At 37.7% G+C, this 24,066-nt stretch overlaps 1 pseudogene; it reads right to left on the reverse strand.

Annotated features, from left to right (window-relative positions):
* The window catches only part of LOC124982754 (antigen WC1.1-like), a 176,277-nt pseudogene that overhangs the window by 77,265 nt on the left and 74,946 nt on the right, over window positions 1–24,066 (reverse strand).

Here is a 24,066-nt window from a genome sequence, read left to right on the forward strand (position 1 = left end):
CAGTGACAGCTCCTCAGCCCTGTTGATGACAGAATCTCTCCTCTCCCTTGAGCCCACATGTTCCATTCTCCTTGGTGCCTCACTTCTACTCTTCTTTCAAAGAGGTGAACTCTACCTTCCAAAATGGGTCCATTTGCAAAACCACTCCAGTGTAGTCCCATTAGGATTGGTAGTGGCCTGGACTTAGGAAAAATACTCTTTCTATGTTGTGCTGACACCTGGCAGATCCCCAATTGGCCACATTGTAGATTTTACCCTGGGCTCTTTCAGCTTGGGGAAGTGTCTTCTCAACTCCTCTCACTATTAGAACTTTTGGGCTCAAATTTATCCAGCTAAACAAAAGGGGTAGAATTACCAGGTTGATTTTCTACAACTTTCATCAAGATCACACTTTCATTTCTTCCACTAAGACCTAGATTGCTTCCTCCATCTTTCCTGTAGCTGGAACTCATCTGCATTCAGCCAACTCATAGGGGCTTTGACCCTAAGTCTTGTTTCTGTATCTACCCGTCTACTCGTCCATCACTCTACAATCCTACGATTCTCTTTAGGCCACATAACTGTGTCACCTGAGTAGATGGGAATGTCTGCATCAGATGTGATATTTGGCTAGCCAGAAGGTCACACAGATCCCAGTATTTTTCTTGAAGACCAAATTTTCCCTGAAGTCTTGGGCTTCCAGGTTGCCTTTGAAAACCAAAGGTGGCAGCATGACCTTTCCTTCAAAGCATAGCAGGAGACAAGGAGAGTGGTCAACAGAGACCCAGACACAGGCAAATAATGGTTGATGGGAAAAGGACAAAAATGTGCAGAGTGGTCTTCCGAGAAGACACCATCTAAACTTTCTATCCAGGCCTGATATAGGAGAGAGGTATTTGAAGGTAATATTGAGAGTCTGCTTCTATGTTTTCTTATTCACAGTACTAACATATTTCCAGAATTTGTCATGTTCCAAAAATGATTTTGGATGTTGGGTATATTTCAAGGAAATAATGTCCTCATCTTTGTGGAGCTTTACATCTACTGGGGAGGGGGAAAACCCATTTGTAGTCATTTGAAAAGTTTGAAAAGTTTATGAGAGACCTGGATGGAAAAAGAAAGAAAAATTTCATCTGAAGAAACCTAAGGACTCACATGAATCATTCTCACTAAATTAAAAATTGCAGGATGGCAATTACCAAGAATACAAGTAACACTACATGTTGCCGAAGATATGGGGCAAAAAGAATTTTCATACAGTGTTGGTGGGGTTGCCAATTGATGCAAGCCCTCTGAAAAGCAGTATGGAGATTCCTCAAAAATTTGGAATGGAGCTACATTTTGACCCAGTTATCCCACTCCTCAGCACATATCCACAGGATTTTAAATCAGCATACTACAGAGACACAACCACACCAATGTTTACAGCAGCACAGTTCACAACAGCAAAGCTATGAAACCAACCTAGACATCCGTCAACAAATAAAGAAAGAAATTCTCTATATATACACATACAGTGGAATAGTACACAGTTATAAAGAAGAATGACGTTATGACATTTGTGAGTAAGTGACATTTGTCAGTAATTTGGAGACTTTCATGCTACCTGAAATAAGCCAATACCCCTCCCCCAAATAAACAATGGTTTCATGGATACATGGAAGCTAAACCACAAATAAAGGGAGGGAGGTGAAGAATAGAAGTTCAGTAGATTATACAAAGGGGAACAAAAGGAAAGGGGGGGCATAGGAATAGGAATGACAATCAAATAAATCTAACATATTTTTCATATGTACACATATGAAAACACCTAAGGGAATCCCACAATCAAGAATGGGGTCCTTATTAGAATAAGATATATTGCATGCTTGTATAATTCCATCAAAATGGATTCTACTGCCATGTATAATTAAAAAGAACCAATAAAAATATATAAAAATTACAGTCAGATATATCCTTGTCTGATCTTTTGCTACACAGATACAATAGATACATTGCTCCTTTGGTCAAGTTTCAAGTTTCTTAAAAAAGTGTCATCCATTGGACCTATTCTTCCCCTCTTCTGCCCTTCTCAATATCTAACTCTTAGTCACTCTTGCAACTCATTTTTGTGTGTGTATGTGCAGCACGGGTGTACAGAACTCACACAAATGTACACAACTTTCTACACCCTAAACCCAGGGTCTTATGTGCTGCTCAGGTGATCCTGATGTGCTATTAGTCAAACGTTGTTGCTTCCCCCAGGTACTGTAAGCTTCCTCAATCTTCTTCAAAAAATTCCATTTCCTCTTGCTTCCATTGTTATCAAATGTACCTTGTAACGCACTTCTCTTGTATCATTGAATCCATGAGATATAAACTATACAATCTTTTTCCCTAATTCATGTCACCTGTAACATTTTTCCTTTTTTCATTTCAATTAAATTTATTTTAACTGGTACTTAAAAAAACATAAAGATTGTACATATTGGGGCAATCCAAGTTGGCGGACTAGAGGGTGACTGCATCTGCTGTTGCTCCAGAACCCAGGATTCAAGAAGGGGAGGCATTGAGAGACTTGGACTAACATAGAGCCACAGGGTGAGTCTCCTCCACCGGGTGAAGCTCTGCCTGGGTGGCAGGCCTAGACAGGGGTGGTTTCTCAGAGCAGGGCAGGGCAGCTAGAGTCTTCCCCAGGCAGCCCTGCACCCTCCAGTGGCGGGCTCCTTCCATGGCCAGCTTCTTGGAGCAGGCCGCCCAGTGAGAGCCTTTCCACACAGAACCAGCTCCAAGTCCCAGACCCAGTGGAGGGCCCAGGCCCGCAGGCAGCTTCAGGGACCAGGGCAGAGGGGCCAGGGACTTCCCCAAGCATCCTGCACCGTCCGGCAGCAGACTCCTTCCATGGGCCAGCTTCTCCGAGCAGGCCCCCCAGTGAGAGCCTTTCTGATCAGAACCAGCTCCAAGTTCTGGAGCCAGCGCGGCATGCTCCGGCCCACAAGCAGCTTCAGGGACCAGGACAGGGCACCCAGGGACTTCCCCAAGCAGCCCGGCCCCCCTACAGCAGGAGGTGCCTTTCAAGGCTAGCTTCTCGGAGCAGACTGCCCAGTGAGAGCCTTTCTACACAGAGCCAGCCACAAGTCCCCGAGCCAACGGAGAGCTTCGACCCACAAGCAGCCTCTGAGATCAGGGCAGGGCAACCAGAGACTTCTCCAGGCGGCCCTGCCCCCTCCAGCTGCAGGCTCTTTCCACAAGGTGATACAAGATGGCAGACTAGAGGGTGACTACATCTCCAGTTGCTCCAGAACACAGGACTCAAGAAGGGGAGGCATTGAGAGACTCGGACTAAAATAGAGCCACGGGGTGAGTCTCCCCCACTAGGCGAAGCTCGGCCTGGGCGGCAGGCATGGATAGGGGTGGCTTATCAGAGCAGGAAAGGGCAGCTAGAGTTTTCCCCAGGTAGCCTTATACACTCCGGCGGTGGGCTCCTCCCACACGGCCAGTTGTGTGGTGCAGGCCCCCAGTGAGAGCCTTTCCGCACAGAGCCAACTCCAAGCCCTGGAACCAGTAGGAGGCTAGGGGCAGCTTTCTTCGGAAGTACTGCATTATCAAATTCCTCCAAGACATCAGGCTACTGAAGGCTGGGAAGTGATACACTGGAAATCTACAGGGACACTATAAGCCAATAGAGGAAATCTGCAATATCTCAGGGTCCCACTGATATCTGACCAATATAAGAAAACAAGGGAAGAAAATGTCCCAAACAAACCTAGATACTACATCAATAAAACTCAATGACAGCACAGCAGAAGAAATGTCAAAAGGGGAGTTCAGAATGTACATAATAAAAACAATCAGGGAAGCAAATGAGGAGATGAAAGAGCAAATGCAGGCATTGAAGGAGGAGATGAAAGAGCAAATGCAGGCATTAAATGATCGCACCAATCAACAGTTAAAAAGACTAAATACGGGAAGCAATAGATTATTTCATTAAAGAGTTAGAGATACTGAAAAATAAACAAACAGAAAGCCTTGAAATGAAGGAAACAATAAACCAAGTTAAAAACTCATAGAAAGCATGACCAATAGGATAGAACACCTGGAAGACAGAACCTCAGACATTGAAGACAAAATTGCTAATCTTGAAAGCAAAGTTGGCCAAACAGAGAAGATGGTAAGAAATCATGAACAGAATCTACAAGAATTATGGGATATCATGAAAATGCTAAATTTAAGAATTATTGGAATTGAGGAAGGCTTAGAGAAACAAACAAAAGGAATGAACAATCTATTCAATGAAATAATATCAGAAAATTTCCCAAATATGAAGAATGAAAGGGAAAACCAGGTACAAGAGGCTTATAGGACACCAAATATACAAAATTACAACAGACCCACACCAAGGCACATTATTATGAAAATACTTAACATACAAAATAAATACAGAATTTTAAAGACCGCGAGAGAAAAGAATCAAATTACATTCAGAGGGAAACCAATAAGAATATCAGCAGATATTTCAATCCAGACCCTAAAAGATAGAAGGGCCTGGAAAAACATTTACCAAGCCCTGAAAGAAAATGGATGCCAACCAAGAATCTTATACCCAGCAAAACTTACTTTCAGATTTGATGACAATAAGATCCTTCCATGATAAACAAAAGCTAAAGGAATTTACAAAAAGAAAGTCGGCATTACAGAACATTCTCAGCAAAATATTCCATGAGGAAGAGATGAAAAACAACGATGCAAATCAGCAATGGGAGGAACTAGCCTAAAGGAATAGCCAAATAAAGGAGAAACCAAATCATGTGAAAAAACAAAAATGAGTCAAATGACTGGGAATACAAATCATATCACAATAATAACCCTGAATGTTAATGGCCTGAACTCATCAATCAAAAGACATAGATTGGCAGATTAGATTAAAAGAAAAATCCTACAATATGCTGCCAGCAAGAGACTCATCTCATAGAAAGAGATACCCATAGACTAAAGGTGAAAGGATGGGAAAAAACATACCATGCACACGGGCACAGTAAAAAAGGTGGAGTATCCATCCTCATTTCAGATAATGTGGACATCAAGCCAAAACTAGTCAGAAGGGATAAAGAAGGATATTACAAACTGCTTAAGGGAAGCATAAATCAGCAAGACATAACAATCATAAATATCTATGCCCCAAACATTGGCTCATCCACGTACGTCAAACAAATTCTTCTCAATTCCAGAAATCAAATAGACCACAACACAATAATACTAGGCGATTTTAACACACCTCTCTCACCACTGAATAGTTCTTCCAAACAAAAATTGAATAAAGAAACTATAGATCTCAACAACACAATCAACAATTTAGACTTAACTGACATATAAAGAATATACCATCCAACAAAGAATGAATACACTTTATTCTCAGCAGCACATGGATTCTTCTCTAAAATAGACCATATTTTATGCCACAAAACTACTGTTAGCTAATACAAGAAGATAGAGATACTACCTTGTACTCTATCAGATCATAACGGATTGAAATTAGAAATAAATGACAGAATAAAAAACAGAAACTTCTCCAATACCTGGAGATTAAATAACACACTATTATATAATGAATGGATAACAGAAGACATCAGGAACGAAATAAATTCTTAGAAGTAAATGAGAACAGAGACACATCATATCAAAATCTTTGGGACACTATGAAAGCAGTACTTTGAGGAAGATTTATTTCATGCGGTGCATTCAACAAAGAAGTAGAAATCAACAAATAAATGACTTAACACTACAGCTCCAAGCCCTAGAAAAAGAAGAGCAGACCAACACCAAAAGTAATAGAAGACAGGACATAGTTAAAATCAGAGCCGAAATCAACGAAATTGAAACAAAAGAAAGAATCGGAAAAATTAACAAAACACATAGTTGGTGCTTTGAAAAAATAAACAAAGTTGATAAACCCTTAGCCACACTAACAAAGAGAAAGAGGGAGAAAACTCAAATTACTAAAATTCAGAATGAACAAGGAAATATCACAACAGACACGAGTTAAATACAAAACATAATTAGAAACTATTTTGAAAATCTATACACCAACAAACAGAAAATCTCCAAGAAATCAACAAGTTTCTAGAGACATATGAATTACCTAAACTGAACGAAGAGGACATACACAATTTAAACAAATCAATTTCAAGCAATGAAATAGAAGAGGTCATCAAAAGCCTACAAAAAAAGAAAAGTCCAGGACCAGATGGGTTCTCAGCCGAGTTCTACAAAACCTTTAAAGAAGAGCTCATTCCAATACCCCTCAAAGTATTCCATGAAATAGAAGAGGAGGGAACACTCCCAAACTCCTTCTATTAAGCCAATATCACCCTGATACCTAAACCAGACAGAGACACATTGAGGAAAGAACATTTCAGACCAATATCCTAAATGAACATCGATGCAAAAATTCTCAACAAAATTTTACAAATCGCATACAAAAATATATTAAAAATGTAGTGCACCACGATCAAGTGGGTTTTATCCCAGGGATGCAAGGTTGGTTCAACATCCAGAAATCAATAAATGTCATTCACCATATCAATAGATTTAAAGTCAAGAATCACATGATTATTTCAATAGATGCAGAAAAAGTATTTGATAAAATACAACATCCCTTCATGCTCAAAACTCTACAAAAATTGAGATAGTGGGAACATTCCTTCACATTGTAAAGGCCATCTACGCTAAGTCCATGGCCAATATCATTCTAAATGGTGAAAAACTCAAAGCATTCCCCCTAAAAACTGGAGCAAGGCAGGGATACCCTCTTTTACTACTTCTATTCAACATCATCCTTGAAACTCTAGCCAGAGCAATTAGACAAACCAAAGAAATTAAAGGGATATGAATAGGGAAAGAAGAGCTCAAACTATCCCTGTTCGCTAATGACATGATTATATATTTACAGGAACCTGGAAATTCCACCAGAAAACGTTTAGAACTCATAAGTGAATTCAGTAAAGTAGCAGGTTACAAGTTGAATGCTCATAAATCCAATGCATTTTTATACTTAAGTGATGAATCTTCAGAAAGAGAAGTTAGGAAAACTACCCCATTCACAATAGCATCGAAAAAAATAAAATACTTGGGAATCAATCTCACAAAAGAGGTAAAAGACCTTTACAATGAGAACTACAGAACACTAAAGAAAGAAATTAAAGAAAATCTTAGAAGATGGAAAGATCTCCCATGTTCTTGGATATGCAAAATTGATATTGTCAAAATGGCCATTCTACCAAAAGTTCTATACAGATTCAGTGCAATTCCACTTAAAATCCCAGATGTATCTTACAGAAATAGAGCAAGCAATTATGAACTTCATCTGGAAGAATAAAAAACCCAGAATAGCTAAAGCAATCCTCAGTAGAAAGAGCGAATCAGGGGGTATCACAGTACCGGATCTTCAACTCTACTACAAAGCAATAGTAACAAAAACGGCATGGTATTGGTACCAAAATACACAGGTAGATCAATGGTACAGAATAGAGGACATGGACAGAAATCCAAATAAACACAATTTTCTCATACTAGACAAAGAGGCCAAGAATATGCAATGGAGAAAAGATAGCCTCTTCAACAAATGGTGCTGGGAAAACTGGAAAACCATATGCAACAGAGTAAAATTAAACCCCTATCTCTCACCCTGCACAAAACTCAACTCAAAATGGATGAAGGATCTCAGAATTAGACCAGAGACCCTGCATCTTATAGAAGAAAAAGTAGGTCCAAACCTTCAAATTGTTGGCTTAGGATCAGACTTCCTTAACAGGACTCCCATAGCACAAGAAATAAAAGGAAGAATCAACAACTGGGATAGATTCAAACTAAAAAGCTTTCTCTCAGCAAAGGAAACTATCAGCAATGTGAAGAGAGAACCTACAGAGTGGGAGAACATCTTTGCCACTCATACTTTAGATAGGGCACTAATTTCCAGAATCTATAAAGAACTCAAGAAACTCTACACCAAGAATACAAATAATCCAATCAACAAATGGGCTAAGGAAATGAACAGACACTTCACAGAAGAAGATCTACAAGCAATCAACAGATTTATGAAAAAATGTTCAACATCTCTAGCAATAAGAGAAATGCAAACCAAAACTACCCTAAGATTTCATCTCACCCCAATTAGAATGGCGATTATCAAGAACACAAGCAACAATAGCTGTTGGCGAGGATGTGGGGAAAAAGGTACACTCATGCATTGCTGGTGGGGTTGCAAATTAGTGCAGCCACTCTGGAAAGCAGTATGGAGATTCCTCAGAAAGCTTGGAATGGAACCACCGTTTGACCCAGCTATCCCACTCCTTGACCTATACCCAAAGGACTTAAAATCAGCATGCTACAGAGATACAGCCACACCAATGTTCATTGCTGCTCAATTCACCATAGCTAGATCGTGGAACCAACCTAGATGTCCTTCAATTGATGAATGGATAAAGAAACTGTGGCATATATATATAATGGAATATTACTCCACAATGAAGAAAGATAAAATTATGACATTTGCAGGCAAATGGATGAAATTGGAGAATATCATGCTAAGTGAGATAAGCCAATCTCAAAAAACTAGAGTACGAATGATCTCGCTGATAAGCAGATGATGACATATATGGGGGGTGGGAGGTGTTAGCATTAGGGTTAGGGTTAGGTTTAGGTTTAGGGTTAAGGAGGGTGGCAAGAATGGAGGAAGGAAGGACTGTATAGAGGAAAAAGAGGGGTGGGGGAAGGATAAAGAAAACAGAATGAATCAAACAACATTACCCTATGTAAATTTATTATTACACAAATGGTATGCCTTGACTCCATGTACAAACAGAGAAACAACATGTATCCCATTTGTTTATAATAGTAAAAAAAAGAAAGATTGTGCATATTAATGGGGTAAATTGAAGCATTGATGCATATATACATTGTGTTATCTTTTTCTCCTCAAATACTTTTCATTTATTTTTGGCAAAAACTTCCTATATGTTTTCTTCTGTCTTTTTAAATGTAGTTCAGTATGGTTTTCTATAGTGACCCTACTGTGCAATTGTGCATCAGAACTTCTTGCTCCCAAAGAAGTAAAACCTATTTTTCATTGACTAGTCTGTCATGATTGAGTCCTATCTATTATACTCTCCAATCATGGTAACTACAATTCCACTCTCAATTTCTAAAAGGTAAGTTCTTTCAGATTGGACATATGAGTGAGATTATAATGTGCTTGTCTTTCTTTGTCTGACTTCTTCTACTTAACCTAATAATCTCCAGGTCCATGCATGCTGTAGAAAATGAAAGGATTCCATTTCTTTTTATGAAAAAAGAATGTGTAAATACACTTCATTTCATTTATCCATTTATTAGCTGACGGACGCTTAGTATTTCCATTTTGTAGCTACTATGAATTGCAATGACCTAAGCATGGGAGTACAGATGGCTCTTCCATATACAGATTTCCTTTCCTTTGAATATACGATCAGTCATGTGATTGATGTATCATATGGTGACTTTGGTTTTTTTTTTTTTTTGAGCAGGATATCTGATAATAACTTTGAACCTCTTTTATTTCTAAAGGATAGATTGGCTGAGTTAAGTATTCTTGATTGGCAGGTTTTTCTTCACATCTATGAAAATCTGATGGCACTCAGTTCTGGCCTATATGTTTACCATTGAGAATCTGAACTGGGTTCAGATTTGGGTTCATTTAGGTGAACTGGGACATCCTTATGTGTTATTTCTTTTTTTTTTTTCTGTTGATGCCTGAAAGTCTTCATCTTTCATCTTTGAGAGCTGTATTATAATATGTAGAGATAAGAACCGAGGCTTCCAGTCACAACTGCCCAACTAACTTTTCACCCTCAGAGACTTAGCTGTCTCCATATTGTGCTGCCTGGCTTCAAGGAGAAATGAGGTGGGTAGTCCTGTGGCCACCAGTGCTGCAGTACTATATCACACCCTGAAGACACAGTCTGCCAAAGCAACACAGGACTGAGGAGGGACCAAGTCCCTCTAGGCTCTGAGCTGCCTACTGCTGAGGTGGACTCAAGACCCAAGTCTCCTGCAACCAGCCACAGGTGATGCAGGCTCCTCTTGAGTCTATCCCACCAGCACACAGGTCTTGCTCTATTATCTATGTTCTACATTTGAGGCCTCTAATTCCTACGCAGTGCTGTTCAAGATCGTGGTGGACCTGGCACTGAGCTCTAAGACAAAGTCCTGTGCCTGCTCTGTGCCCCTGATCCTTAGAGAGTCTCGGTTTCCCCTCTTCTGCTAGAGATTGGAGGATTGGTGGTACAAAAATTATCTTTGCTGCCCAACTAAACACAGTTCCATGGTGTCAGTCTGAGGTTGCTGGCATAGGAATAGAGTTGTTGGGCTCTGTCAAGCACCAGGCTTCCCTGTAGCACACCTCGTCCTGGGTTTCAGGTCTAAGCTCTGGGTTTAATTCACTTTTCCTTGTCCAAGAAGGATGCATCTCTCTTCATGCTGGGCTGCTTGAGGTTGCGGAAAGGGCAACTCTTATCTTCCTTCCTCCTTCAATGTGTCTTTTCTTCATCACAGTACAAGCAGACACTCACCAGGTTCATTGTCTCTTAACAGACCAGTCTGGTGTGTGAATACTGTTAATGTGGTGTATTTGTGGGGGAATAACTGAATAATCACCTTGATCTGAGTCTTAAACTACATAATCCCTTACCATAATAAATATACATTAATATTTTATGGCTTCCAAATTGATCTGTCAGCACAGTTCATCTCCCTAGCATGAGTTTATACAGATGTTGCTTTGAAAAAGAAATGTATCTGGAAGAATAAGAAACCTCAAATACCCAAAGCAATCCTGAGCAGGAATCGTGACGCAGGAGGTATCACAATACCAGACCTTAACTGTACTACAGAGCAATAGTAACAAAAATAGCATGCTATTGTCACCAAGATAGACAGGCAGATGAATGGTACAGAATAGAAAACACAGAGACATATACACATAAATACAGTTATCTCATACTAGACAAAGGAGTCAAAAACATATAATGGAGAAAATATAGCCTCAAGAAATGGTGCTGGGAAAACTGGAAATCCATATGTAGTAAAGTGAAATTAAACCTCTATCTCTCACCCTGCACAAAACTCAACTCAAAAATGGATCAAGGACGTAAGAATTAGACCAGAGACTCTGCACCAAATACAAGAAAAAGTAGACCTGAATCATCATCATGTAGGCTTAGGACAGACTTCCTTAACAAGACTTCCAAAGCTCAAGAAATCGAAGTAAGAATCAATAAATGGGATGGATTCAAACAAAAAGCTTTTTCTCCGCAAAGGATACAATTAATAATGTGAAAAGAGAGCCTACAGAGTGGGAGAAAATCTTTTCCACATGCATTTCAGATACAGCAGTAATCTCCAAAATTTATAAAGAATTTAAAAAACTTTACACCAAAAATACAAAGTACCTAATCTATAAATGGGCCAAGGAATTGGATGGACACTTTACAGAAGATATATGGGTGATTAATAAATACATGAAAATGTGCTCAACACCTCTAGTACTTAGATAAATGCAAATTAAAACAACTCTAAGATTTCATCTTATTCCAATTAGAATGACTATTATTAAGAACACAAGAAATAATAGGTGTTGACATGGATGTGGGGAAAAAGGTACACTTGTACATTGCTGGTGGAGTTGCAAATTGGTGTAGTCACTCTGGAAAGCAAGCATATGGAGATTCCTCAGAAAACTTGGAATGGAACCACCTTTTGACCCAGTTTATAACCAAAGTACTTAAAATTATCATACTTTAGTAATGCAGCCACATCAAGGTTTATAGTACCTCAATTTACAATAGCTAGATTGTGGAACCAACCTAGACGCCCTTTAACAGATGAATGGATAAAGAAACTGTGGTATATACACACAATGGAATATTACTCAACCATAAGGAAGAATCAAATTATGGGCATTGCAGGTAAATGGATGGAATTAGAGAATATCATGCTAAGTGAAATAAGCCAAGCCCAAAAAAACCAAAGACTGAATGTTTTCCCTGAAAAGTGGATGATGATACATAATGGGGTTGAGGGGATAGGGAGTAAGAGATGAATGGAGGAACTTTAGATTATGTAGAGGGAAATGAGAGGGAGGAGGGGGCAGGGGTATGAATGATTGTGGAATGAGACAGAAATCATTTCCCTATGTACATGTATGATTACATGAATGGTATGAATCTACATCGTGTACAACCGTAGAAATTAAAAGTTGTAACCCATTTGTATACAATGAACCAAAATGCAGTCTGTAAAAATAAAATAAAATAAAAGATGTAGTTCACTATGAAGAATTCAGGGTTCTCTAAGTTTATGTCATCTAGAAGTTTATTTTTTTGGAAAGTGTGAAACAAAAAAAATCATGGAGCAGTTTTTCATGCTATATGTCTTTCAAATTAAATCCATACCAAAAAAATACACAAATGCCATAAAATTTTCAATATATCCAGTCTATGTCCACAAATAAAATTTATTTCCTTAAAAACTGAAATGCCAGGAAAAAATTTTAAAGAATAAAATCTGTAAGGATACAATATGTTTGTAACACTAGTTACATATGGGAATTAATAATGAAGGAATTTTATTATTAATTTTTTCTGTGCTTTATTTACCTTCAGTAAACCTGATTTCCTTTTAGATAAAAACATAACAGAAGTTTTCAATTTAAAAAGGGATACTTGATGACATCTATCTTTTCTAATTCATGTGTAAATTTTCAGAATGAGCTTATGAATGCTGATAGACTTGTTAAAAATTTAAATACCTCTACCATAAAATACAAGTTCAAATGATGGGAAAAAAAAAAAAGAAATGTAGAGAGAATCTATTGTATTAATGATGGAAGGAAAACCTGTGATTCAGAGCATTTCACTCACAGTTCTCTGGCCATTCCTGCCAAAGAACTAAGAATTCCGATGTCTGAACCGGGAAAGGAGATTTGCAACTTTGCAGAAATCCTTAAATTCCCCTGTGATATGTTTAATTCCACGCCCTGTGGACACACAGTCACTAAACCAGTGGAAAAGTATGTGGCTATGCACATAAAAACACTCAATTCAACCGAAAAAAGCAAGCATCATTCTTGTCTGTTTTTGAAAAGGGTTGCAAAAGGAGTGAAGTAATTCAAATTTCCTATAAATACTATAAATTCTTGTCTGTCATTTGAAAATGGTTGCAAAAGGAGTGAGGTAATTCAAATTTCCTATAAATACTAAATTATAGAAACAAAATTATAAAGATCAATCTTATGTGGAATGATCTTACAAAAAACCTGTCTTGTCCAATGAGACTACTGAGAAAGAAAGGACAGTGTTTGAGACATACAAGAAGGAAATGAATTAATCCCATCATCTGCTGCTACTTTGAGCACTCAGGTTCTATGAAAGGACCTTTCAGCTTTCTCTGGCTCATCCATCTCCTGTTACCCCAGGGATCAGGCATTCAGTTCTATCAAACTTTTCATTCTTCAACACAGGGGAAAATGCAGTATCCATACCTGAGCAGATGACACCTGCGTCCAAGTAGTGATTACAGTCATGCTGTCCCCAGTCCAGAGAACGGCACTTCCACACTTGGTCCTCCTCTCCTGTGCAGTTCAGCGCATCCAGCCAGATGGGTCCTGATCCCTCCCCAAACTGTGCACAGCAAACGGCATTAAGGGCCACTCCATATCCCAACTGTCTGCACACTACATGGACCTCCCTCAGGTCCCACCTGTGATGACAGACAGTTCCCCAGGAATGCTGGTGAAGGATCTCCACTCTGCCAGCACAGCGACTGCCCCCGTGCACCAGGCGGAGCTGTGGGGTCTCTGAGGAGAGAAAATCATGTCAGTGGTTATATTTACAGAGAGTGAGTTTTCTTATCCCATGGTTCTCCCTCCCCCCAGTTAAGCATCCACTTTCAGAGTGCAGAACTTTTTGGGTAAGATGTGGAGTCACTAAACTAGGGCAGTAACTCAGTCTCTAATCCTCCCAAAACAAGTAGAAATAATTGTATTTTAATAAACCATAAAATGGAATTAAACTCAACATAAGTTAGTGAGTAATCTGAGATAGGAGTTATTATGTAGGTCCTACTAGAGTTAATCCCGTTGTTGGTAGAGTTCTGCATGGGAGGTGAAAAAGAAATTCTAGAAAGGTCAGGTTTTCTACCTTGAGTAGTTAAAGTGTCTTTTTCTGAATGATTTCTAAAAGTCTAAATGTAATGGGCCAGCATCTGTGTTGATTTTGTATAAAGCACACACACTTGAGTGCCAATGACCTGAGATTTGGAAGGATCAGCACACAGAGGATAGAGTAAGGAACTGGGATGAGACCATCAGAAGCCCAAGGTGACAGGCATGAATCCAGGAGAAATCATAATCATATGGTCATTAACACTGAAAAATGAATGAACCATGGTTTTCCTCAAAACATTTCACTAATAACCTCTAGGCTCAGAGTTCAGATTGGATATATCATGACAAAACTTGACCCACTTTAGGTAGATTGAGTAACCTCCCCAAAAAGGTGATGGTCAACTTCACTAGGAATCATAGAATGTTACTTCCCCGCCCCCAAACAAACTGAATCTGTGCTTAGACTTCCTTTAAGGAGTTTTAATTATTCAAAGATAGGAGTTTTTGCTGAAGAGGTAATAGCAAAAAGGAAGTATCTTTGTTATGACCATATGCGTGAAAAGAGGGAAAAAAGGGAAACCTATATTCAGACAAGAGAAAGAGGAACTTTGAAAGCTAGTAAGAAGTTGTGAGGAATCTAAATGACAGGGAGAAGCAGAAGTCAGCCCAGAGAAAAGTATAAGGCAGTTTAAAATGTGAATCCCGCTCTCCTGGTGAGGGAGGCAACCTGCAAACATAAGGGAGGCTGGAGAGTTCAGACTACCCACTTGGTGTCAGCAGACAGCAGTCTACCTGTGGGAGAAACACATGGTTCCTACAAGCTATAGATCAAGTTCAGGGAATTGTTCTGAGGGGGACTCCTCCTGCACCAAGGGAGCTTTAGGGAACAAATTCCATCACAGTGTTCGGCAAGCTCTGAGCTCTCTTTAAGAAGTCACCCTGTTAGGGACTAAAAGCTCTGGGGTTTAGATAATATAGAAAAATCACAATTTGAGATTCCTGTGTCACCCACCAGAGTGACTGGGTGGATGAAATTAGTCTTAGACAGGGAAAGTGTCCTGTCACTAACAAGCTGAGAGGCTTGAGTGGCAGGGAATGATCTGGAGGTCTCATGCTAAGTGGTCCCAGCCTTTGTGAAGAAGAGCAATTCCAGTAGCATGTGATTGCACATAGGAACAGGTCTGAGAGTTCAGAGACAAGGTCTGGCCATTCACAGAATTCCCATGTTACCTCTCCTGGGTGGAACTCAGTGGTTTGATTGCTTACACATTTTCCACAGGACATTCCAGGATTCACCATGACTGGGACATCGGATTGCCTCCATGAACAACAACTAGAGGCCTTTGGAGCAAGTGCATGTCTACCAGTAGTTTGTTCCGCAAATGCTGAAGGAAGAGTTGGTGAGGTCTGACTTTTGTTGTGCCTCCATGTTTACAAAGGAACTCCTGTGATTGTGGCCTGTCTTGTTAAACACTCACTTAATCTCCCTGGCAGGAAATAAGTGGGGGAATGGTGCAGTCAACGTATTGCTCCCAATCCCAGCCAATTTTGTGGAAAGAGAGAGGAACTACAATTGGTTTCTTTTGCTGCCTACTAACCTTCATATACCTGGTGATTCAAATGTTAGATGACCTGGAAAGAGTGCATCTCCAAAGAAAATACTTCAGCTGGGAGTAATTTTCATGACATTTAAAATTTTATCTCTTATGTTTTTTATTCAATTATTTTAAAATTTTTAAATGGATTTTGTTCTTTTCTTTTTTTTTTTTTTCTTATCTCCCTGCTCCCCACCCTTCCTTTTTATGGTGTTGGAGATTGAACCCAGGGCCTCAAGAATGCCAGGGGAGCACTCCACCACTGAGCCACTCACCACCCCCATTTTTCTTTGTTTCTTCCTCCCTTGCATTTTCCACCTGCAATCTTCGCTTTTGAATTAATTTTTCTGTCATTTATTTTTGACATTTTAGTTCATTCTATATTTTCTCTTTCCCTTATTTATTGTTACGTTATTTTAGTTGTTGTTGAGTGTAATTGATTTCTACAGCTGGTTTATTTTTATGTTGTTACTGCTGCTGGTGATCAAGCCAAGAATCTCCAACATGTTGGTGTGTGCTTTGACAATTGGTTACATGTTCAGCAAGTGAGAGAAGCTGCACCTTACTGTAAACCAATGACCTGGCCCTGCTCAAGCCTCCATGATGTTTCACTTAATAAAAAGGGAACAGTCCACAGTTGATGACCCAAGTGGGCATAATTCCTGCTCCTGGACATTTTTAGTTAAGGAACAACAGAGATAAATTATTTAATTGTGCAAAAAGTATCTTGGACTTCAGCACAGCTTGCTGCCATAACTCCTCAGATCAACACTGAAGGAAATATTAGAAGAGTAAGCAAAGAGCAGTTGCCCTCTAGACTAGATCTGCCACAACTTGTCTCAACTACCAGAAGAACTCCATTCATGTAAAACCTACAGAAAAGAATGCCGCTAATGTTCTGATGCATGGAATATCAAAACCCACAATTACCAGCCAAGGAAGTCACAGAGAAATGACCTACAAAGGTCCACTAGGAATTACTGTCAAAACTAACAGGACACCTACATCCCAAGGCATCATGAAGAGAAGAGTGCATACTAAGAAGACCCTTCATATTTTTGGCATTTTAATGAAACTATAATATAATGAAAAATGGAAATCAACAGCAAAAGAAACTACATAAAAACTACATATTGAACAATACACTTTTGAATCAAAATAGGACATCAACAAATATCAGAGACTGAATTTTAAAAGTTCCTAGAATCAATTAAAAATGGAAACACAAAATATCAGAACTTGTGAGATATAGTGAAAGCAGTATGAAAAGATAGTTTTTAACTCTAAATGAGTATATTAAAAATAGATCTTAAATAAATAACCTAATATTCCACATCCAGGGCCTAGAAAACAAGACCAAATGAAATCTATATTGGATACAAGGAAAGAAATAATAAAGACAGAACTAAAATACACGAGTAAACAAAACAGGAACAATATAAAGGATCAATGAAACAGTTTGTTCTTTCAAAAGATAAATAAAATTGTCATAGCCTTAGAAAAATTAGCCAAAAGAAAGTAGTGGGAAAATTCAAGCCTATAAAATTAGAGGATGGAAAAGGTGATATGTGAAACAGACAGCACTGACATTCAGATGACCCTAGAAAATATTTGGAAACGTAATGTTCCAAATAATTGTGAAATGTACAAGAAGAAAAATTCCTAGACACATACATCCTTACCAAAATTGAGTCATTATGATATAGAAAATCTAAATATATCAATAAAAAGCAATGAGATAAAGGAAAATTTACTTCCCATCAATTCATTGAGAACAGAATTAAAAATTGGGAAGACTGCTACTCAGTGAGGTTGATAAGTAAGGGTACTCACCAACTAAGCAGTAAAAGAAACCCTAGAGACACAGAGTCTAAAACTTTGAACATAATATAAGAAATAATATGTCAGAGAAGCACCAGCTTGACTGGCAGTGGTTGCAGCCATGGCTGCTGAGGGGAGTGTGAAACACAGGCAGAAAGAGAGGAAACCAGGGTGGTTTAAAAAATTAAAAAATTGTCCTGGGGAAAACTGTGGAATAAAGAAGGAGGCTAATCTTAATGGACCCAGAGTGAGTGGGGGAAGTGGTTGAGTGAAAACCAACCAAAATCACCCCAACCATGGGCACGTTGTTTGGTGGAAACTGCAGTCGCTGGTACATGGGGACCATTTGTAAGTACTCTGAAGCACTATTCCTGGTTCTCCCTTTCCTCTAAGAGGAGCTGGAAAGTAAACGGGAAACTTCAAGTTCACAGAATAGAGACTATAAGGCTGAGCAATAATCAAAACTCATCAAATTAACAGAAAATCTCATCCCCCACACACTATAGTTCAATCTAAGCTTCAACAATACTTCAACAAATAGAATTGGGGAGACAAAAATTCCAAAACAATTACTAGTTCCCAAGAAGGAACAATCAGTGTTACCTCAGGTCCCAGACATCTACTTATATATAAAAAATGGAGAGAAGACCCAAAACAAAAAAAAGGTAACTATACATGAAAAGACAGGCCTATAAAAGAATAAGAAGAATACATCTCAACTGATGCACAAGTCTAAAACCACTGAAAACATGAGGAAACAGGCAAATAAATCTCTCCTCAAAATTCACAGTGTCCCCCACAAACGATGTCACAGACATAGAAGTAGATGAAATCCCAGAAAATACTGTAAAAATCTGATTATTAAAATGTTCAGTGAACTAAAAGAAGATCTAAGATATGAATTAAGAGCATAAATACAGGAGATGAAAGACCATTTTAATAAAGAAAAAGAGATATTGAAAATAAAACAATCAGAACTCTTGGAAATGAAAGACACAATGAATCAAATAAAAAATACTTTAAAATATCACCAACAGATTAGATTTCACAGAAAATGGAACTTCAGATTTGGAAGATAGCACTTCAGGCTTTGAAGATGGAGTATAGGAACTGAAATATTTGGTGTGCAATAAATAAAAAAGACTATCATCTGAATATACAAGAACTGTGGGAGAGAATTAAGAGAACAAACCTGAAAGTCACTGAGATAGAGGAGGTACAGGCTAGAGGCATTCCGAATATTTTCAAAGGGGGCATCGCAGAAAAATTTTCCCATAACAGATATGAAGTAGACATCCACATACAGAAGACATATAGGACCCAAATAGACAAGATCAGAACAGAACTTCTCCAAGATACATCATAATCAAAATGTCTAAACATAGAAATGAAGGAAGGAATATTAAATGCTACAAGAGAAAAGTCAGATCACATTTAGAGGCAAACCAACAAGACTCACTTCTGAATTCTCAACTGAAACCCTAAAATAGAGGAGGGGCAGGAATGAGATATTTCAAACTCTAAAAGAAAACAATTGCCAGCCCTGATTGCTATTTTTAGCAAAGATCAATTTCAAAATCAATTGGGAAATAAAAACTTTCCATGACAAGAATAAACTAGAATTCATGACCAATAAGGCAGCACTAAAAAGAATTCCCTCATACAGAAGAACCCCAAAACAAACCCAAAAGCTCCCCAAAGATTCTCAACAAAAGCAACCAACTAAATGAAAATCAAGACAGATTTAAATATGGTAAACAAATCAAAATTGCAGGAAACCACAAACACATATTCATAATAACACTGAATGTAAATGGGTTCTATTCCACCAATTAAAATACAGAAATTAGATGAAAGGATTAAAAAACATGGTCCACATACATGCTGTTTACAAGAGACTCATCATAGGCAAAGACACCCACAAGCTAAGGTAAAATGATGGAAAATACTTCTTATAAATGGAGTTCAAAACCAAGCAGCAATAATTATTGCACTGGGATAAGAGGGATTCTAAAAGAATGTGGTAAGCAGGGAAATGGAATGGGGAAGCTGGCCGCTTTCCATATCCTCTGTGTTTGCCAGGATGACAAAATTGTTTTTCAACACGTTTTATCAAGGTGATACCATTATTATTTTTTCCATGTGCAAGGTTGCCTTCTTATGCAAGTTTGACTCATCTGCATTGAATCAACTCTCTGGGTCCATGACAATATTGTCACCTCTATCTGTCTCTTCGTTCATCAATCCAGGCTCCTACTTTCTCTTGGGACAGAGTATTGTGTTGCTTGAAGTACTGGGGATGTCTTCATTAGATATGATATTTGGTCACTTAGAAATCCACGAAGATTGAACTATGGTTCTTAAAGACCAAGCTTGCTCTTTAGCTTTCAAAGCAGAGGTGGCTGCATGACCTTTCCATCAAGAAAAAAGAAGGGGCATAAAGTGTGGTCACTAAATGCTGGGAAATGGCCATAGTAACCTCTGATTAGGACATGATGAAAATGGGGGAGAAAGGGAGGCTTCAAAGAGGTATGAGTAAACTTTCTGCTGAGGTCTGATATTTATGTAGGAGATGGATATTTAGAGGCAATATTAAAAGTCCACCTCATGGTTTATTCAAAAAGCAAAGAACTTTTTAGAGTTTTCCATGTTGCAAGAATGTTGTTAGTTGTTGAGAATGTAAATCACAAGAAAATGATGCTGTTAGCTTTGGTATGGCTTACTTCTGGTGGATAGAACACAAACAACAGTTTTCAGTCATTTGAGATGTTTATGAAGGACCTATGAGATTGAAATGTGATATATAGTTGAGATTGACATGTGATATACAGCTAACATTGAGCCAAGGGAGGAGGAAATGTGGAGTATCCTGGACAAAGAAAGAGAAATTGCTGCATACAGAGGACTACTGATGCATATGAACCAATCTAACCTAAGGCAAAAAGATTTTAGTCGTATGCATTTCCATTTCATCTCTTTCTATATAAACGCACTTTGACCTTAGGCAAGAGTTTTAATGATATTTCTTTACAGGACCCTTTATTCCAACAGTCTAACCTGCTTAATACCTCAAACTTGAGTAACTCTTACAATTCATTCTTTTCTTACCCTACAACTAGCCAGCAGAATTCACACAAATGTACACTGGAAATTCTCCAAATTACAATGGGTTTTCACTACTGCTCAGTACTGCTCTTATCAGCTTTCATTGCCAAACTCTGGTAAAAAGCATCTTATACTTCCAAAATTCTACTTGTATTCACCCTCCCATCCTTATCAAATAGTCCCAAATGCATTTCTATCACCGAATTCAGCAGGTAGAAACTATGTCATCTTTTACCAAAATACATGCACAACGACATTTTATTGAACCCCACATTAACTTGCCAACATATGACTGAGTTTCTGAGAATCCACAACTCAGAGATTTTCATATGTAGTTCTCTCAACTGTCTCACCAAAAGTTATGTATTCTTTTCTCTGAATTTGCAAAAGACTTTGTAATAACCTATACTTGCCTCTGTGATTTGTTTAGTGATCCTCTGTGCCTAATACCTACTAGCCTAGTACAAAACAGTGTCTCAGGCTACACATGTGGAAACACTTCAAAGGAGAAATGTTCAACCTCTTTCTAATCCTGCCTTCTGACAGGCTCATTGTCTCTAAGGGGATATATATGTTGATTTGCAGATGTTTTGAAATATAAGCAATTTTTAAAAAGAAATTAAAAGTTTTATTTTATTTAATATGATATTAAAATAAATTTTATTTTCAAGACAGACAACTAGAGAAGGAAAAACTAGTTGAAACTCATGCAAAGGAAGTAAGTAAAGCTCATCACAATCAGCAACTGAGCAGTCTTGGTTTATAAGATAGATCTCTGAGTCCTTTCTAGCCCATTCACCTCTATTTCCACAGAAATCAGAACCTTCTTTTCTAGAACTTTTCAATCTCCAGACACTGGACAATACAATGGCAGTACCTGAGCAGAAGACTCCTACAATATCCTGCCTGCTGTTGTGGTTCTGCTGCTCCCAGCCCTGGGAAGGGCACTTCCACAAGTGGGACTCATCTCCTGTGCAGTTCAGGTTATTCGGTCAAAAGCACCTTGATCCATGCCTGAAGTGCTTAGGATGGAGGGTCACTCCACAACCCAGACGTCTGCACACCACGTGGAAATTGCTCATGTCCCAGTTGTCATCACAGATTCTTCCCCAGGAACCCTGGTGAAGGATCTCCACTCTCCCGACACAGTGAACATTCCCATCGACCAGGCGGAGCTGCAGGTTTTCTGAGAGAGGATCATGTCATTGCATGCTTTTATACAGGGAATGAGAAGGGTTTTTTCTGGACTTTTGGTACCTTATCAACTTAGTACTTGAAGGCACTCTACTGCATAACCTGCTGGTTCAGATACTGAGTCATTGCACCAGGGCAGCACCTGGGTATGGTTTCTTACCAAAATGATAATTATCAGAGGATTAATAGGCTTGAATGACAAGATATAGAACCAAATTGAAAATAATCTAGTCAGTAGCCTCAAGTTATTACGTGTGTCCTATTAGGGTTCACCTTCTTGTTTTTGAATTCTGCAATATGATGTAAGAAGGAATACTGGAAATGTCAGAATTCCTTCCCTGAGTAGTTGACATTGACCACTTAAGATTGCATTATTTGTGTTTGGTTTGGATTATTGAATTGTTAAAGCCCTTTTTATATGAGAGTTCTTACATATTCTAGATGCAATTTCAATCAAATTCATAGATTTGATCAACTCATATATTCTATCAAATCTTTATGTATTCTAGATATGATTGCTTACTAAATGCTATGATTCGTAAATATTTTGTTATATTCAGTGGATTGTCCTTTCACTTTCTTGATGAAGACCCTTGAAGTACAAGTAAATGTTTTCCTTTAGTTGCTTGTAGTTTGGAGTCACAGGTTAGAAGGCAATTCCTAACTAAAAGCCACAAAGATTTATTCTTATGCTTTCTTCTAAGAGGATTATATTTTTAGCTTTAACATAGAATTTTTAATCATATTAAATACATTTTTGTACATGATGATAGGTAGAGTCCAGCTTCATATTTTCTTTTTTTCATGTAAATGTTCAGTTGCCCAAGAACCATTTATTAAAGAGACTCTTCTCATTGATTAATCTTGGTAACAATTTTGAATATCAGTTCACCACAAGTATAAAGATTTATTTAAGAATTCACTTTTTATTATATTGATATACATGTCTATCTTATGAATTTTTCATGGTCCTTCTTTTGCATATGAACTTTAGAATCAGATGATCAATTTCTTCAAAAAAGCCAACCAGGATTTTGATAAAGACTTGATGGATTCAACACTTGAGTTGCAATGTCATCTTAATCATGTCATTTCTAATCCATAAAAGTGAGATGCTTCTGTGTATAACTTGAATAGCTTTCACAGAGTTATATATGATTTATGGGGTATAAGTTTCTCATACTTTTGCTAAGTTTTTATTAAATATTTTGCTTAAAGTGATTTATCTAAAAGATATTCCTTATACAATAAAAGTTATATTACATATATTATATCATATTACTATAATATATACTTATATTATTATTATTATTATTATATTATCATACAATATTATGGTGGCAATATTTCCAAATTGAATTACAACATAATTTACATGTTTTTCAATTCCATATGAACTATTCAAGAAAAACTACCTTTCAAATTATGAACCAATTCCTGAGAAATTTAAGAGGATTAATGTAATATAGAATAAATTATCTCTATTCAGATTAAATTAAATTAAAAATCAATAACAAAAGGATATCTGGAAAATCTCCATGTATTTGAAAGTTAAATAATTCACTTTTAATCAAATGTAAGTTACTTAATAAACAAGGAAACATTTTGAACTGAATTATAATGAATGTGTAGCATATAAATATTTGTTAGGTGCATCTAAAGGACTGCATAGAGGGACACTTAAAGTCACAAGTGTTTATATTGGAAAAAATGTTTAAAATCACTGATAGAACCTTGAAAATCAGAAGCTAGAATAAGAAGAATAAATCAAATACCAAAGTAATAAGAAAATGAAAAAGTAGGAATTAAAGTAATTACAATAGAAAAATAAAGAAAACAATGAAATTGAAAGTTGGCTCTTCAGAAATAGCAATGAAACTAACAAATACCTAGTTGGACTGATCAAGTAAAAAAATAGAGAAGACACAAATTATTAGCATCATAAAGAGAGGATATCACTCTATTCCACACATTTACCAACAGGATGATAAGAGAATCTTCTAATCCAGTTTATGCTAATCTATTAGATAACTTAAATGAACAAATACATTTGTAGAAAGATACAATTTTCCAAAACTAGGACAAGAAGGAACAAAAAAAAAATCAGTACCAACAAGGTGGATCAAAATGATAGACTTTCTAGTGATTATCTCCCCACAGACACATCAATTTGATTAGATATTCATGTACTTTCTC

Source organism: Sciurus carolinensis, chromosome 4 (assembly GCF_902686445.1).
Source record: "Sciurus carolinensis chromosome 4, mSciCar1.2, whole genome shotgun sequence".
Lineage (NCBI taxonomy): Eukaryota > Metazoa > Chordata > Mammalia > Rodentia > Sciuridae > Sciurus > Sciurus carolinensis.